At 41.7% G+C, this 16280-nt stretch overlaps 1 protein-coding gene across 1 annotated transcript in view; it reads right to left on the bottom strand.

Annotated features, from left to right (window-relative positions):
- LOC140453589 (uncharacterized) overlaps positions 1–16280 on the bottom strand; it is a 106764-nt gene that overhangs the window by 86158 nt on the left and 4326 nt on the right. Inside the window, exon 2 of the mRNA XM_072548397.1 lies at positions 4566–5451. The gene's annotated coding sequence lies outside the window, so the exon portion shown is untranslated. The remainder of the gene's footprint in view (positions 1–4565; positions 5452–16280) is intronic.

The raw sequence follows: 16280 nt of genomic DNA, 5'->3' as shown, positions 1-16280 counted from the left end.
CATATCCTTGAGCATAAAGGGTTCTTGCTGCAGCATCTTAATGATCCAGGATAAAGTACATCTGAAATGCAGTATCTTCCTCTAAGTGGATTGGAGATATGCCATGAGGGTTCTTTGAGGTTGGCACATGTCAGATGCTAATGTCTGCATGTGACTGAACATGTGACTGATGGAGCATGCTTGGAGATATTGATGCCACACTTCCAACATGGAGGTCCTTTGGAGCAAACCATGAACCATTTGCTCACTCTGGCTTCTTTATTAGGTTTCCCTGATGTCAAGCTTGTTTGGTGAGTTTGGTAAGATGGAAATATTGATGAGGTGAGTTGAGCTGTTAATAAGGCATTTCACAAGCAATAATCACAGCTAATTGGCAATTTGCTACTTATTGAAAATCTTGTCATGCTTCTTATGACAAAGTGTGAAAGATGACATGAGTTACTCTTGATGTCAAGTTGGGCCTTGCTGCATTTGTTGCCCAATTCTACTAGGCATCTCACCATAGCTTACATCACTCAGACTCCTATATTATTCTGGCCTTTATTTTCATTTTTGATGTGTTGTTCCTCATTGGAGTATTGTGCTAGGAATTGACTCTCGTTATTCCCAGGGCCATCACAAAGTTAAAGGTTTTATAAAAGTGTACATAATTTTGAAATTTAAAAAAGTGAAAGAACTGCAGATGCTGGAATTCAGAAACAAAACCAGATATTACTGGACAAACCCAGCATGCCTGGCAGCATTTGTGGAGAGAAATAATAGTTTAGGTCCAGTGACCCTTCTTCAGAACTGATGATAGCTAGAAAAAGTCAGGTTTTATGCAGAAGATGGGGTGAGAGGAGGGGATAAGGAGTAAATGATAGGTGGGGATAGAGCCCAAAGAGAGAGAAGAACAGTTGGACAAATAAAAGGGTGGATAAAGGTCAACCTATAAGAATAAGTAGCTGCTAATGGGGACTATAAGTGGTTAACGATGGGTTGTATGTAATAGCAGACCATATGATCAGGTCATGTGATCCCACACACCAAGCCTGGTTACCAAATCCTTGTCATTTATATATTAAATATGGCAAGGTCTGCATTTCTTCTCCATCATTCTTTACCCTTGAAATATTTGTGGTGAGCCACGTACCTACATTCTGCTGTCACTGTGGTGTACATACCTTCATAATGTTGATGAAAGTGAGGACTGCAGATGCTAGAGATCAGTGTCAAGATTAGATTGGTGGAAAAGCACAGCAGGTCAGGCAGCATCCGAGGAGCAGGAAAATTGATGTTTTGAGCAGGAGCCCTTCATCAGGAATCTTGTCTTGGTGTGACAGTTTTGCCCCAGCGTGGAATTTCTTCCCCGTGTGGAGGTCTTCTTTGGCTTCAGGTTCCAGGTAATCCAGGAACCTGGCAGGCGATCTCTCCAGAAGTGGCAGTCTCAACCTGGCATGGCAGTCTTCTTTGGAGAAGGCTTCTGGGCCCAGTATTCCAGCAGTCCAGCCCATGACAGTCATGCTCCAGAATGACGATCTCAACCGGGAATGGCAGTTTTGTCCCAGTTGTGTCTTCAGGGTGCTCCATCATTCCTTAATCCACTTTCTATGAGCTCAGGAGCTGTGAACTGAACTGTGATAAACTTTGTCTTAACTTTACTTTTTTCATTGTTATGTATGACTTCTGTCATTGATGTAGATGCTGTGGTCAGATGACTTATCAAACTTTTTGCTGTATTTTTCACGTAAAAGTATATGTGACAATAAATTTCTATTCTATTCTAGTCTTCAGTTCTCCAATAAGATGAAAAATCCTGTGTACATATTCTCTGTCACGAATGCTCAAGATCTTAACTTTCAATCAATTTGCCATTTACTCTTCTAAATTCCAGATGACGCAAGCTTAGCCTGTCCAATGTTTCCTCATAAGACAACTTCACCATTGCATGTATTCTATCTCTTGACTTCCCCCTTCCCTTTCTTGACATGTGTTTCCATTTCTGGGGATATGCTGACCAGCACTATCCACTCCAAACCCACTAACTCCCACAGTTACCTGGACAATATATTCTCACGCCCTGCTTCTTGCAAAAATTAGAATCCCTGCAATATGAAAACAAGCTCTTCGGCCCAACAAGTCCACTCTGACCCACTGAAGAGTGACCCACCTAGATCCATTCCCCAGCCCTATATTTATACCTGATTAATGCACCTAACACTACAGGCAATTTAGCATGGCCAATTCACCTGACCTGCACATCTTTGGATTGTAGGAGGAAACCGGAGCACCCGGAGGAAACCCACGCAGACACGGGGAGAATGTGCAAACTCCACACAGACAGTTGTCCGAGGCTAGAATCGAACCCGGGTCCCTGGCGCTGTGAGGCAGCAGTGCTCACCACTGAGCCACTGCGCTGCCCCCAAAGATTTCATTCCATTCTCCCAATTTCTCCATTTCTATTACATCTTTCATGGGGGCCTCAGAAACTTACACCTTTTTCAGAACTGAGGATTCCCTGCCACTGTGGTTGGCAAGGCCCTCAACTGTGTCTGACCTGTTTCCCACAATTCTGACCTCCCCCATTCACGTCACTTCCACAATAATGATAGGGTCCCCCTTGTCCTCGATTTCCACTGCACAAGTATATGCTTGCAAAGGATCATAAGCAGTTGTTTCCGTTACCTCCAGTGGGTTGATATTACCAGATCATATTCCCCTCCCCTCCCTTGTCAATATTCTCTTGGATAGTTCCCTCTGGGGCATTCTGGTCCACATCTCCAATCACAAGACCACCCCGCACCCCAATGACACCTTCCCATGCAATTGCTGAAGATGCACCTGATGTTTGCTCCCTCTGTCCTCCCTATCCAAAACTAAACATCATCTAGGTGAAGCAGCAATTTACTATACTTCACACAATTTAGTCTACTATATCCATTGCCCACAATGTGATCTCATCTACTCTGGGGAGATGAAGTGCAGATTGAGTAACTATTTTGTGGAATACCTACATTCTGTCAGCAAAAATGACACCGAGCTTCCGGTTGCCTGCCACTTCAACACACCACCATGTTTCCTAGCCAAAATGTCTATCTCGGGCCTGCTGTGGTGCTGAAGCAAGACTCAGCACAAATAAGAAGAATTTCATCTCATTTTTCATTTAGACATTGTGAAGCCACTCCGGAGTCATTGAATTCAATATTTTTCGGGACTGAACACCTTCTTCCATGTCCTTTACCACTCCACACCCAGCCCTGTCATAATATGGACTAATTTCATCACAGCCAACTCATTTTAATCTACTTAATGGTCTTTATTATCAGTTTTTCTTTCCCCCTGCTCACCATTATCCATCCCTTCCCCCAACTGCTGTTCTCTCTTGGGGCTCCATCTCCACCTATTGCATACACCTCTCATCCCCACCCCAACTCCACCCCCCCTTCAGAATATATGCCATCCTTTCCTAGCTATCATCAATTCTGAAGAAGGGTCACTGGACCCGAAACATTGTGCTTTCTCTCCACAGATGCTGTCAAATCAGCTAAGTTTCTGACAAATTGTCTCTGAACTGCATCCACTGCATTAAAATCCTTCCTTGAATAAGGTGACCAATACTACACGTAGTACTCCAGATGTGGTCTTACCAGTGCCCTGTGTAACTGAAGCATAACTTCATTTTGTGTTAAAATTTCCCACAATTCTATTTGCTTTCCTGTTTACCTGCTGTCCCTGCATACTGCCTTTGCAATTCATGCTAGAGGAAACCCAAATTCATCTGTATCTCAGGACTATGCAATCTCTCACATTTAGATAACTTGTGTCTTCTTTATTCTTCCTGCCAAAATATTTTCCCACATCAGATATTATCTAATACGTCTTTGCCCATTCACAATTTTTCTTTTGTAGTCTCCTACTTGTGTTCCTGACTATCTTTGTATCATCAGCAAATTTGATAGCTATGCCTTTGGTCCCCTCATCTGAGTAATTTATTTAACTTGTAAACAGCTGATATCCCAGCACTGACCCCTGTGGCACACCACTCATTACATTTTGTCAACCTGAAAAAGATCCATTTATGCTTGCACTTTGCTTCCTGTTTAGTCATTTTTATACTTGCCCGAACACCAGGAGATTTTATTTTCCACAATAACTTTTCATGTGGAACATCACTATACCAATAGAAACTTCTACTCTCTTTTTATATTTTCAGCTAGCCTTCTGTATACTATAATCTCTTTTTTATCGTCATTCTTTGCTGTGTTTTCCATTTTTTTGACTTGCTACTAATCTTCATGGAATTGGACTTTTTAAAAATTTGATTCTATCTTTAACTTCCACCATTAGCTACCAATGATGCATCTTTCCCCAACAGACTTATCTTTCTCACTTAATGAAAGAATGACAAAGTAACAATGTAAACATGGGGATCTAAGATGGCGGCGATCTGAGAAGATCACACTGCAGAGCTTCACATCGCAGCAGGAGCAGGACGGTCCTTTAACCCACCCAACCCACGTCATCAGAATTTCTTGGGGTGTTGGAAAGATTGTGGGGCCCCAAGAAACATTTAAAAATTGACTTACCTGTATTTTCAGCTGTCCAGAAATGCCTAAAAAGGGAGGAGGAGCATCTGAGGCCGGGCCTGCAGCTCAGCCTGCAGCAGCCTCAGAGCAGATTACTCTCCAGGACCTGGTGAACCAGCTCTCAAAATCTCGCGAGATGTTGGTGAAACAGATTGAAGATAAGCTGGCTCCAGTCTCTCTCATGCTGCAGAAGCATGAGCAGCAGCTGGGAGACCTGGAGAAGAGGACAGATGAGCACAGGGTCACAGTGGTGGAAGCTGATGCCAGTTTATTCAAGGAAGAGATCCAAATCCTGAAGACGCAGATTCGTAATTTGCATGACCAAGTGGATGATCTTGAAAACAGGGGCAGGAGAAAAAACATTTGGATCATCGGTCTGCCCGAGGGTAAGGAAGGTGAGCGGCCTGCGGAATTTGTTGAAGATTGGCTTCTGAAATTCCTTGACTTGGACACTGGCATGAGAGGATTGAAGATAGAGAGGGCTCACCGGGTCACAGCACGGAGGTCTGGTCTGGGTCAACGCCCTCATCTATTCCTGGTGTGGTTCCATCATTACCGGGATAAGGAGAGAGTCATGGAGGCTTCCAGACTCCAGGGGAAGGATCCAAAGGCCCTAATTTACGAGGGATCTAAGATAATGTTTTTTCAGGACTTTTCAGCGGCGGTGATCCAGAAACTAAAATCGTATGATGGTGTCAAGAGAAGATTGAAGGAGCTTGGGATTCAGTACTCCCTGAGATATCCGGCAGTGCTTCAGATCACCTTCGATGGATCCATGCATCTCTTTGACACATCGGAGAAGGCAAGAGACTTTGTGGACAAACTAACTTAAGTTAAACAATTGTAGTATGTATAAATATCATTGCTTGAGTATGCGTTTATCATTCTGTAAAAGAAATGGAGAAAATCCGGTTGGAGCTTTGTTTTGCCCCTTTTTTTTATCTCTATTGATAATAATTTGGTTCAAACTATGTCTGGCGGTGGTTAAGATGTACATTTTAAATTTCTAAGTTAGGACATACCAAAGGTTGGGTGGGATATTTATTCCTCCCCTTTTTTTATAAAATTTTTTTTTTATTCATATTGATATTCTATGGGGTGTTTATTCTTTTTAGCTTGTGCTTGCAATGCGGCTCTAGCTGGGAGAAGTGAAGGTGGTTGCGATGGTTAGATGCCTATTTATGGGCAGTTTGGGAAAGGTAGTTGCCCCCTCCGGGCAGGGGGTGAGTTCCCCTACTCAGCACTATTGGCACTTTATATGTTGGTTTGTTTTCTGGTTTTTGTTGTTTTTTATTTTTAATAATTTTGTATATTTGTTAAATGTAGTGGTTTTAGTTTATGTAGTTTTTATATTTGGTGGATCATGCAACACTAAGGCTCAGCAATTTGTGGTTCGGGTTCCTCCTCTCTGGAATTTAAATGTAATAGCCAAAGATTATGGCTAATGATTTGATTAAATGGTGTACCTGGAATATCAAGGGAAGTCACTCACCAATTAAGAGGAAGTAGGTACTCTTGAGTCTTAGAAAGGAGAAGGTGGGTATTGCTTTGTTACAGGAGACACATTTGGATGACAAGAAGCATCTGAAATTACAGCAGAATGGCTTTGACTGAGTTTATTTTTCATCATTTAATATCAGAAGTAGGGGAATGGCTATATTGGTTAGGAAAAATCTCTCATTTAAATTGTTGGAATGTGTTAAAGACACATACGGGAGGTTTGTAATTCTTAAAGCCTTGATAAATGGGGAAGAATATGCCATTTTAAATATTTATTATGCCCCAGCTCATCCTCGTAAATTCTTGGTAGATGCTTTTTCTAAACTGATAAGTCTCAAGTCTCGGCACATCATTATAGGGGGAGATTTTAGTGGCCTCATGGACGCCACAGTAGACAGGTTGCCTAAAGGTCCCTCGATACCCTCTGCACAAACTAAACAGTTATTGGGTTTGTGTGGGGAATTAGGATTGGTGGACGTCTGGAGGTGTCTCCACCCTACAGGTAGAGATTTCACATTTTTCTCCAATCTGCACAGATGTCACACAAGGATTGATTTTTTTCTGACCCCTGCGGTAACCCTGGATCTGGTGGCATCCCGTACGATTGGTAATATTGCCATCTCTGATCATGCTCCAGTGTACCTCATGGTTAAAATTAAGGATGTTACAGTGGATTCAAGGTACTGGCAAATGGACCCCTTTATTCTCATGGACAGCAAGTTTGTGGAGTATTTCTCTAGGGAATTTCGAGCATTCCTAGATATCAACATAGGCTCGGTTGATAGCTCATCTGTTCTCTGGGAAACTGCCAAAGCTTATGCCAAAGGGTTAGTTATTTCATAGTCCACAAGTAGGAAGCGGCAGAAGGGTGACCAGCAACATGTCCTTGAAGCACGGTTGAAGGCAGCCGAGAAGGCCTATTTTGACGGACCCTCATTGGTCAAACTACAGAGGATTATGGCACTGCGGTCTGCACTAAATTCCGTGCTCACGCAGACAGCAAAGAAGGAGCTGGCTTTTGCAAAGCAAAGGTTATACGAGCATGGTGACAAGCCAGGCAAATACTTAGCATACCTTGCCAGAAAGAGAAGTGCCCCACAAACCATTACAGCGATTAGGGAAGGGTCTGGGAACCTAACATGTGATTCTAAAAAGATTCTACTCTAAATTATATCAGTCTGAGAATTGTGAGGAGGGGCAGGCCAAAATGGAATCCTTTTTTAGAGATCTGAAGCTCCCGGGTGTGACTCCCAAACAACAGTCCTTTCTCAGTGCCCCATTATCAGAGCAAGAAGTGCAGGAAGCTGTGAGGCAGCTTCAGAGTGGAAAGGCCCCCGGTCATGATGGACTTCCCAGTGAATTCTATAAGGAATTTATAAGTATACGGTCAGGCCTGATGCTGATTATGTTTAATGATTCATACAGTCATGTTGGTCTCCCACCATCTCTGAGAGAGGCCAATATTTCACTTATCCTTAAAAAAGGGAAGGATCTGGAAGAATGTGCTTCATACAGACCCATCTCACTCTTAAATGTGGACTTTAAGATCCTTTCTAAGGCTCTTGCGTTAAGGCTGGAGACTGTATTACCTTCTATTATTAAAGAGGATCAGACGGGCTTCATAAAGGGTAGCAGATCCTCCAATAACGTTAGGAGGCTGCTTAATGTAATTCAAGCATGCCAACAGCAGTCAATACAGGGATTGGTGATTTCTTTAGATGCAGAGAAGGTATTTGACCTAGTTGATTGGCCGTACCTTTTCTATACTCTAGACCGGTTTGGTCTGGGCGAAGTTTTCATAAGATGGGTAAAGGTTCTCTACAGTGTACCTCTCGCTGCGGTCATTACCAACAAGGTACAATCAAGCAATTTTAATATTTCTAGGGGTAGCCGGCAGGGCTGTCCCCTTTCACCATTACTTTTTACGTTGGTGATTGAACCGTTGGCAGAGGCCATTTGTGGGGATCTCAATATATCAGCTGCAGAAATGGGGTCAAAATTACATAAGATCTCGCTGTATGCAGACAATGTTCTAATTTTCTTGACAAATCCAGCAGTTTCAGTGCCTTGCCTGATACAATGCATTCACGCGTTTGGCACTTTTTCAGGGTATAAGATTAATTTTGCTAAATCAGAGGCTATGCCTATGGGTGGTCTTACAAAAGAGTTGGCTCTTGAGAGTGACTATAGATTCCCATTTAGATGGTCACGGGGGGTTTTGTGTATTTGGGCATATTCATTACTCCAGTTCTGGATTGGCTGTTCAAAGCCAATGTTACTCAATTATTTGAAAAAATTAAACAAGATCTCCAAAGATGGGAGGCACTTCCAGTCTCATGGTTGGGTCGGATAGCGCTTATTAACTCTGCAGGGGCATGGGAACCCAGACTGTAGCTTTCGGGTGCAGGACCTGGAGTGTAGGGAGGTTAGGAATATGGCATCAATCTTAAAGGAGGGTGCCTGTAAACAGAAGAGTGGCTTGAAGTGTGTATACTTTAATGCCAGAAGTATACGAAATAAGGTAGGTGAACTCTCAGCGTGGGTTGGTACCTGGGACTTCGATGTTGTGGCTATTACGGAGACGTGGCTAGATCAGGGACAGGATTGGCTGTTGCAGGTTCCAGGGTTTAAATGTTTTAGTAGGGTCAGAGGTGGGGGTAAAAGAGGGGGGGTGTGGCTTTGCTTGTCAAAGATAGTACTACAGCGGTGGAAAGGAAGATGGACGAAGATTTGCCATCTGAGGTAGTTTGGGTTGAGGTTAGGAATAGGAGAGGTGAGGTCACCCTGTTAGGAGTCTTTTACAGGCCTCCTAATAGTCCTAGAATCGTTGAAGAAAGGATTGCGAAGATGATTCAGGAGAAGAGTGACAGTAATAGGGTGATTGTTATGGGAGACTTTAACTTTCCTGATATTGATTGGGAAAGCTATAGCTCAAGTTCGTGAGATGGGTCAGTGTTTGTGCAATGTGTGCAGGAGAGTTTCCTGACACAATATGTAGATAAGCCAACAAGAGGTGAGGCCATACTGGATTTGGTTCTGGGTAACGAACCAGGCCAGGTATTAGAACTAGAGGTAGGTGAGCACTTTGGGGAGAGTGACCACAATTCGGTGATTTTTACTCTAGTGATGGAGAGGGATAAGTGTGTACTACAGGGCAAGAGTTATAGCTGGGGGCAGGGAAATTATGATGCGTTGAGGCATGACTTAGGATGTGTGGATTGGAAAAGTAGATTCCAAGGCAAGAGCGTAATTGATATGTGGAACTTGTTCAAGGAGCAACTATTGAGTGTCCTTGATAAGTACGTACCTATCAGGCAGGGAGGAAAGGGTCGTGTGAGGGAGCCGTGGTTTAATAAGGAGTTGGAATCCCTTGTTAAATGGAAGAGGGCGGCCTTTGTAAAGATGAGGCGTGAAGGTTCAATAGGGGCGATTGAGAGTTATAAGGTAGCCCGGAAGGACCTGAAGAGAGAGCTAAGAGCAGCAAGGAGGGGACATGAAAGGTCCTTAGTTGGTAGGATTAGGGAAAACCCTAAGGCTTTCTATAGGTATGTTAGGAATAAAAGAATGACTAGGGAAGGAATAGGTCCAATCAAGGATAGTAATGGGAAGTTGCGTGTGGAGGCTGAAGAGATTGGGGAGGCGCTGAATGAATACTTTTCGTCAGTATTCACTCAGGAACAGGACATTGTTGTCGATATGAATACTGAGGCACGAATAAGTAGAATGGATGGCTTTGAGATATGTAGAGAAGAGGTGTTGGAAATTCTGGCAAGGGTGAAAATAGATAAGTCCCCTGGGCCTGATGGCATTTATCCTAGGATTCTCTGGGAAGCAAGGGAGGAGATTGCAGAGCCATTGGCCTTGATTTTTGTGTCCTCTTTGTCGACAGGAATAGTGCCAGAAGACTGGAGGATAGCAAACGTGGTTCCCTTGTTCAAGAAGGGGAGTAGGGATAATCCTAGTAACTATAGGCCAGTGAGTCTCACTTCTGTTGTGGGCAAAGTCTTAGAGAGAATTGTAAGGGATAGGATTTATGCACATCTGGATAAGAATGATGTGATCAAGGATAGTCAGCATGGTTTTGTGAAGGGCAGGTCGTGCCTCACAAACCTTATTGAATTCTTTGAGAAGGTGACTAAGGAGGTAGATGAGGGGAAAACGGTAGATGTGGAATATATGGATTTTAGTAAGGCGTTTGATAAGGTCCCCCGTGGTAGGCTACTGCAGAAAATACAGAGATATGGCATTGAGGGTGAGTTGGAGGTTTGGATTAGGAATTAGCTCTCTGGAAGAAGACAGAGGGTAGTAGTTGATGGCAAAGGTTCATCTTGGAGTGCCGTCACTAGCGGTGTTCCGCAAGGATCTGTTTTGGGACCATTGCTGTTTGTCATTTTTATAAATGACCTGGAGGAAGGGTTAGAAGGTTGGGTGAGCAAGTTTGCGGATGATACGAAAGTCGGAGGAGTTGTAGACAGTGAGGAAGGATATGGCAGGTTACAGCGGGATATAGAGAAGCTGCAGAGCTGGGCAGAAAGGTGGCAAATGGAGTTCAATGTAGCTAAGTGTGAAGTGATTCACTTTGGTAAGAGTAATAAAAAGATGGATTACTGGGCTAATGGTAGACTACTTGGTAGTGTGGAAGAGCAGAGGGATCTTGGTGTCCATGTACACAGATCTCTGAAAGTTGCCACCCAGGTAAATAGTGCAGTGAAGAAGGCATATGGCGTACTGGCTTTTATTGGTAGAGGAATTGAGTTCCAGAGTCCTGAGGTCATGCTGCAGTTGTATAAGACTCTGGTGCGGCCGCATCTGGAATATTGTGTGCAGTTTTGGTCGCCATACTATAGGAAGGATGTGGAGGCACTGGAACGGGTGCAGAGGAAGTTTACCAGGATGTTGCCTGGTATGGTAGGAAGATCCTATGAGGAAAGGCTGAGGCACTTGGGGTTGTTTTCATTGGAGAAAAGAAGGTTTAGGGGTGATTTGATAGAGGTGTACAAGATGATTAGGGGGTTAGATAGGGTTGACAGTGGGAACCTTTTTCCACGTATGGAGTCAGCTATTACAAGGGGGCATAGCTTTAAATTAAGGGGGGGTAGATATAGGACTGATGTTAGGGGTAGGTTCTTCACTCAGCGAGTCGTAAGTTCATGGAATGCCCTGCCAGTAGCAGTAGTGGACTCTCCCTCTTTATGGGTATTTAAGCGGGCATTGGATAGGTATATGGAGGATAGTGGGTTAGTGTAGGTTAGGTGGGCTTTGATCGGCGCAACATCGAGGGCCAAAGGGCCTGTACTGTGCTGTATTCTTCTATGTTCTATGTTCTATGAATATTCTCCCTCGTTTGCTATACCCTATACGGATGCTCCCCCTGATTTTCAATAAACAAACACTCAGGAGACTGAACAGTTGGTTCAGCTCCTTTATCTGGCACTGTAAACGGCCCCTCATTAAATTATCCAAACTGCAGTTGCCTCACAGATTTGGGGAAGTAGACCTTCAGGACATTAAAAATGACCAATTAAGCTCGCTTTTGACCAACGTGAGTGATTGGGTTTGTGGGGACCCTCTTTCAATATGGCTAGATATCGAAGTCTCCCAGGCAAGGTGACTCCTTACCAGTTTGCTGTTTTTGGACAAGGTGAGGACAGTTAGGGAATATTGCCATAACCCAATAGTCATCAATACTGTTAAAGCATGAAGGGCAATTCGGCAGAAGGAAGGTAATATTGGCAAACATCTTTGTTTGCACCTTTAGTAGGTATGCCGAGTTTTCAACCAGGTATGATAGATTCAGGATTTAAACGTTGGGCAGCTAGGGGTATATCTTGCATGGGTGATTTATTTGAGGGAGATGTATTGATGTCCTTCGATCAGTCAGTACGGAAGTATGAGTTACCTAATAGAGACCTCTTTCGTTTTTTTCAAGTTAGGGATTTTATTTAAAAAAAGACCACACTTTTGACTGATCCCTACAAATCTGACATAGAAAGAGGGGTACTAAGGGCTAAGAGTACACTCTCTGTCAGTACTCTATATCACCAATTGGGGGTGCCACCTCAGATGAGTCTGATCGACTCTGCAAGATGAGGGAAAGAAAGCTGGGTGTTGAAGTTTCTTCAGAGGCATGGGAGGATATTTGGGAGAATGCAAGGAAGATATCAATTTGCAATAGGACCCATGCTTTACAGTTGAAGATTCTCCACAGGGTCATCTTAGCCCCAGACCGTTTGTCAAAATTTAAACCAGGGGTATCTTCAGCATGCCCCAAGTGCAAGGTCTGTACAGGTACTCTTACCTATTATCTTTGGTCTTGTGACAGGCTTCAAACATATTGGAGCGCTGTGGTGGGTGCAATTGGGAGGATTTTAGGTGTAGGGGTGGAGAAGGACCCTATTTCGCTCCTTTTGGGCCTACCCACTGTATTTCCTGCAGACTCACATAAAGCAAAACTTTTTATTTCTGGAAGTATCTGTTGTGAGAAAGCAGATTCAACATAGAGTAACAGAATGGGTCTAAGTTGTTTACTTCTTGCCAATACTGTTCAGCGATGTGCCGGTTAGGTGCATTAGTCACGGGCAAATGCAGAGTAATCGAGTAGGGGAATGGGTCAGAGTGCGTTACACTTCGGAGGGTCAGCGTGGACATGCTGTGTGAAATGGCCTGTTTTCCCACCCCAGTGAAAGGAAGAAGATCTTGCTAGGTTGGATATCAGAAAACCCCTCTGGCCTGTCGGGTTGGCGGAAGATTGTTATGGAGCATATTCCCCTGGATTTTCTCACAAATATGGTACACCACAAAACTGAGAATTTTTACAAGACATGGCAACTCTTTTTGAAATACCTGGACACAGATTTATCTGCCACACTAACAAGGGCTTTTATATAGCCGTAACGATTGTGTTTCATGAGTCCAATATCCAGGGAGGAGGAACTGAATGTATGAGTGTTTGTTTGGCTGGGCTGAGTTATTACTATTTATTTGTTTGTTAGTAGGTATTTAGTTAGTTAAATAGCTAGTTTAGGGTTTTTTTTAATTTTATACTTCTCTATATATGTTTATACATTCGTATAGGAGGTGGGTTGGGGAATTTTTTTTATTATTTGGGTTTAGTTTTGTACTATTTTTGTACTGTTTTGAATTGCATTGTTTTGTATTTGTTGTAATATTTAAAAATCTATTTTTTCTTAATAAAAATATTTTATAAAAAAATGTAAACATGATCATGTACCATTTAAGAACTGCATGCAGATGAGTACTGGTTCCCTATTTGAACAGGATTGCAGACATTCAGTGAATATTTGTGCCATTATTAGTCTAAATTGCCTTCTGCCTCTTTTGAGTTCATCTAGCTCTACTTCAGCTGGATATCAGCATTTACTAACATGCATGTAAACGTTTGATAAGGCGCAGAATTAGGCCATTTGGCTCCTTGAGTTTGCTGTTTGACATTGAATAAATTTATGGCTGATCTGTTTGTGTTTCAAATTCCATACTCCTACCTACTTTTCTCTCTATAAGCAGAGTTCAGTGAATATAAATCACTTTGAGTTAATTGAAAGGCAAGCAAACTTGGAAAAAAAGGTAAGCAAAATAATGTGTCTGTGTAATTTAAATAGATATTTCAACCAAAGTCTGAGGATGAGATAGCTGATTTGTGCCAATGTTATGAGATATTTCCTTAGCTGCAGAATTTGTACTGCTCCATATTAAACACAACTTGGAAGAAGCACTTCACTGCCTATCATTGTACTGACCAGGTTAGCTGAACAGTGACAAGTATACAGCAGGTGATGAGAAAATGAAAGAAGGTAAAAATTTACATGACCTCATCTGGCAACCTTTTACAAGTGCACCTGTCCAAGACAATATTGGGAGAAGTCACCGCTGCCTTTGTGAAGAAGTCCCTTGGTTACATTATGAATGTGTTCTGGTGTATGTCAATACCACTGTGCTAAATGAGATAGATTCAAAACGTATATCAGCTAAAAGTGGGTCTTTCAGAAAATGTTGTGGATCTTTTGCAGCAACATAATTGTAATCCATCACGATCTATAATCATATTCCTGCCATGTCCCATACTCTTCCATTCCCATCGTTTTACCACTATTATCAATCCAAGGACCAACCATATCCAACAAGAAGTGTAGAAAAGCATTGCAGGTGCAGTACAAAGCGTGTCTAAAAATGAGATTACAGTTTAAAGCTACAAAATAGAACTACAGATATCACAGTAACATTTTACAATTTTCTAACATTGTATTTCTGACAGTGCTTTTCAATGTCATTAGAATTATTTTCCTTTTGCTATATTACATACAGTAAAAATAATGTGTGGCTCCGAGTGAGCAATTTGGCTATAATTTAATCCTGGATTTAAAATGATACCTTCAAAACATTTTGCTATTGTGGTTCATAATATTATAGGAACCTCCTGATTAAAACAAGCCAAGCTATTTGAATCCAACCATTTATAATTCTGCGTATCTGTCCTCAGTAAGGGGTGAAGACAAAAGGTAACTTCATCATACCAGACTACAAGGCTGCTCTGTCATGAGATGGAAATGATTGATAGTAACTTAACTTGAAGTGAGGGGAAGATGTTGGGGAAAGATTACCTTTATGGTAATCTCCGCCCATGTGGGGATTAAACCCATGCTGTCAGTGTCACTTTATATTGCAAACCAGCCATCTAAGCTAAACCAACCCTCTAGGCATAAAGACCAAACCAAGAGGTTAAAAAGTCTGACAAGTCCCTCAAATTCAAGCTGGAATTAGTAAACTTCCTTAACTTCTTTGTGGGTTAAAGATTCACATGGAAAGTTAACTGTATATGTTCCTCACACCATTCAATACCATTGTATGCAAGCAAATTCTAATCAACTAAATTCACTGGTTATACAATGGAAGTCACATTGGTGTGACTTATTTTGCAAATTTTATACTAACATTATTCTTTTCATTGATCAGAATAGTGTAACTTATATTCGCAACAAATAAATTATAAATTTACATGGACTTTTGACATTGTTCATCTCTTCTAAAGACATTTATTACTGGAAACACGTCCACAGATATCTTGAGCCATTCAATACTGTAAAAAAAGAGCCAATGGACTGGTTGCCAGATTGGAGCAGTATTTATGATGTAGAAACTGGATTGCTGTATTGCTTGTGACCACATCAATACTTGTTAATTGCAATGGTACAGCTGAATTGAATAGAACAAGTTGAATTATGTAAAACTACTAATTGTAGAAGATTGGTCAAAGTCCTTACATAACTGGGCAAATGGAAGATGATTTAGAGATACACTATCCAACCGACAATGCCAATCGTGTGTCAGACTAAATAATTTGAATCCAGAAATCCAACATGAATGAACTCTTTCAAAAACGGAATTCTATTTGTAAACCCTTGATAAAAACTCAAAAAGCAGGGCTCTAGAAGGAAGACAGAGGATATGTATTATTGATGGGGGCAACTCAAAGAAAGAAGACAGAAAGTTATGTATCATTGGTAAATGCTCTGGTGAACTAATCTTGATAAAGGATCACTCTAAGCAACCTTAATTCATTTCAGGTTGGCCACCTAAGTGGTAACTATTAGTTCATTTTTAACAACTGTATAAGTGTTAATGTGAATGGAAAAATTCCCATTATAATGATAGTATTCTTACAACGGTATTAAATAGAAAATACGATATCTTTGAATTAGCAATTATGAAGGAACAGCAATGTAAGTTAATTTAGAATTGTGTATCAGTTGGAGATTATTATATTCTTGTAATGTTGCTAATTTTACATTCAGGGTTGAGAGGATCACATTGTGAGCAGCAAATACAAAGTCACTGAATGGAATGTTTGGTGTCTCATTTCATGTCTTTTCATGGAAGAGTCAAGTATGAAATGGATGAAGTGTTGGAAGTAATTGCAGGCTGGTCCCAAGGTGTCAAGTATGGAACAGTCTCAGAAAGGTATGTATCATACTGAATCCGCTATATTGGGAGACTAAATGCACATTTGCTGACTGTTTTGTGGAACATCTCCATTCAATCTTTACGGGTAATCCTAAACGTCTTGTTACCTACATGATGCAACTGTATTTTCTTTACCGGTATCTACTGTGGCTACTAGCAGCCTTTAAATATTTAAGGCTCAAGATATTCTAATGTTGATTACATTTGATCCTTCCTGATAACATAAATGGGGCTTGT

This window comes from Chiloscyllium punctatum, chromosome 27, assembly GCF_047496795.1.
Source record: "Chiloscyllium punctatum isolate Juve2018m chromosome 27, sChiPun1.3, whole genome shotgun sequence".
Lineage (NCBI taxonomy): Eukaryota > Metazoa > Chordata > Chondrichthyes > Orectolobiformes > Hemiscylliidae > Chiloscyllium > Chiloscyllium punctatum.
Note: the sequence above shows the minus strand (reverse complement) of the source record. Positions and strands in the feature narration are given on the sequence as shown.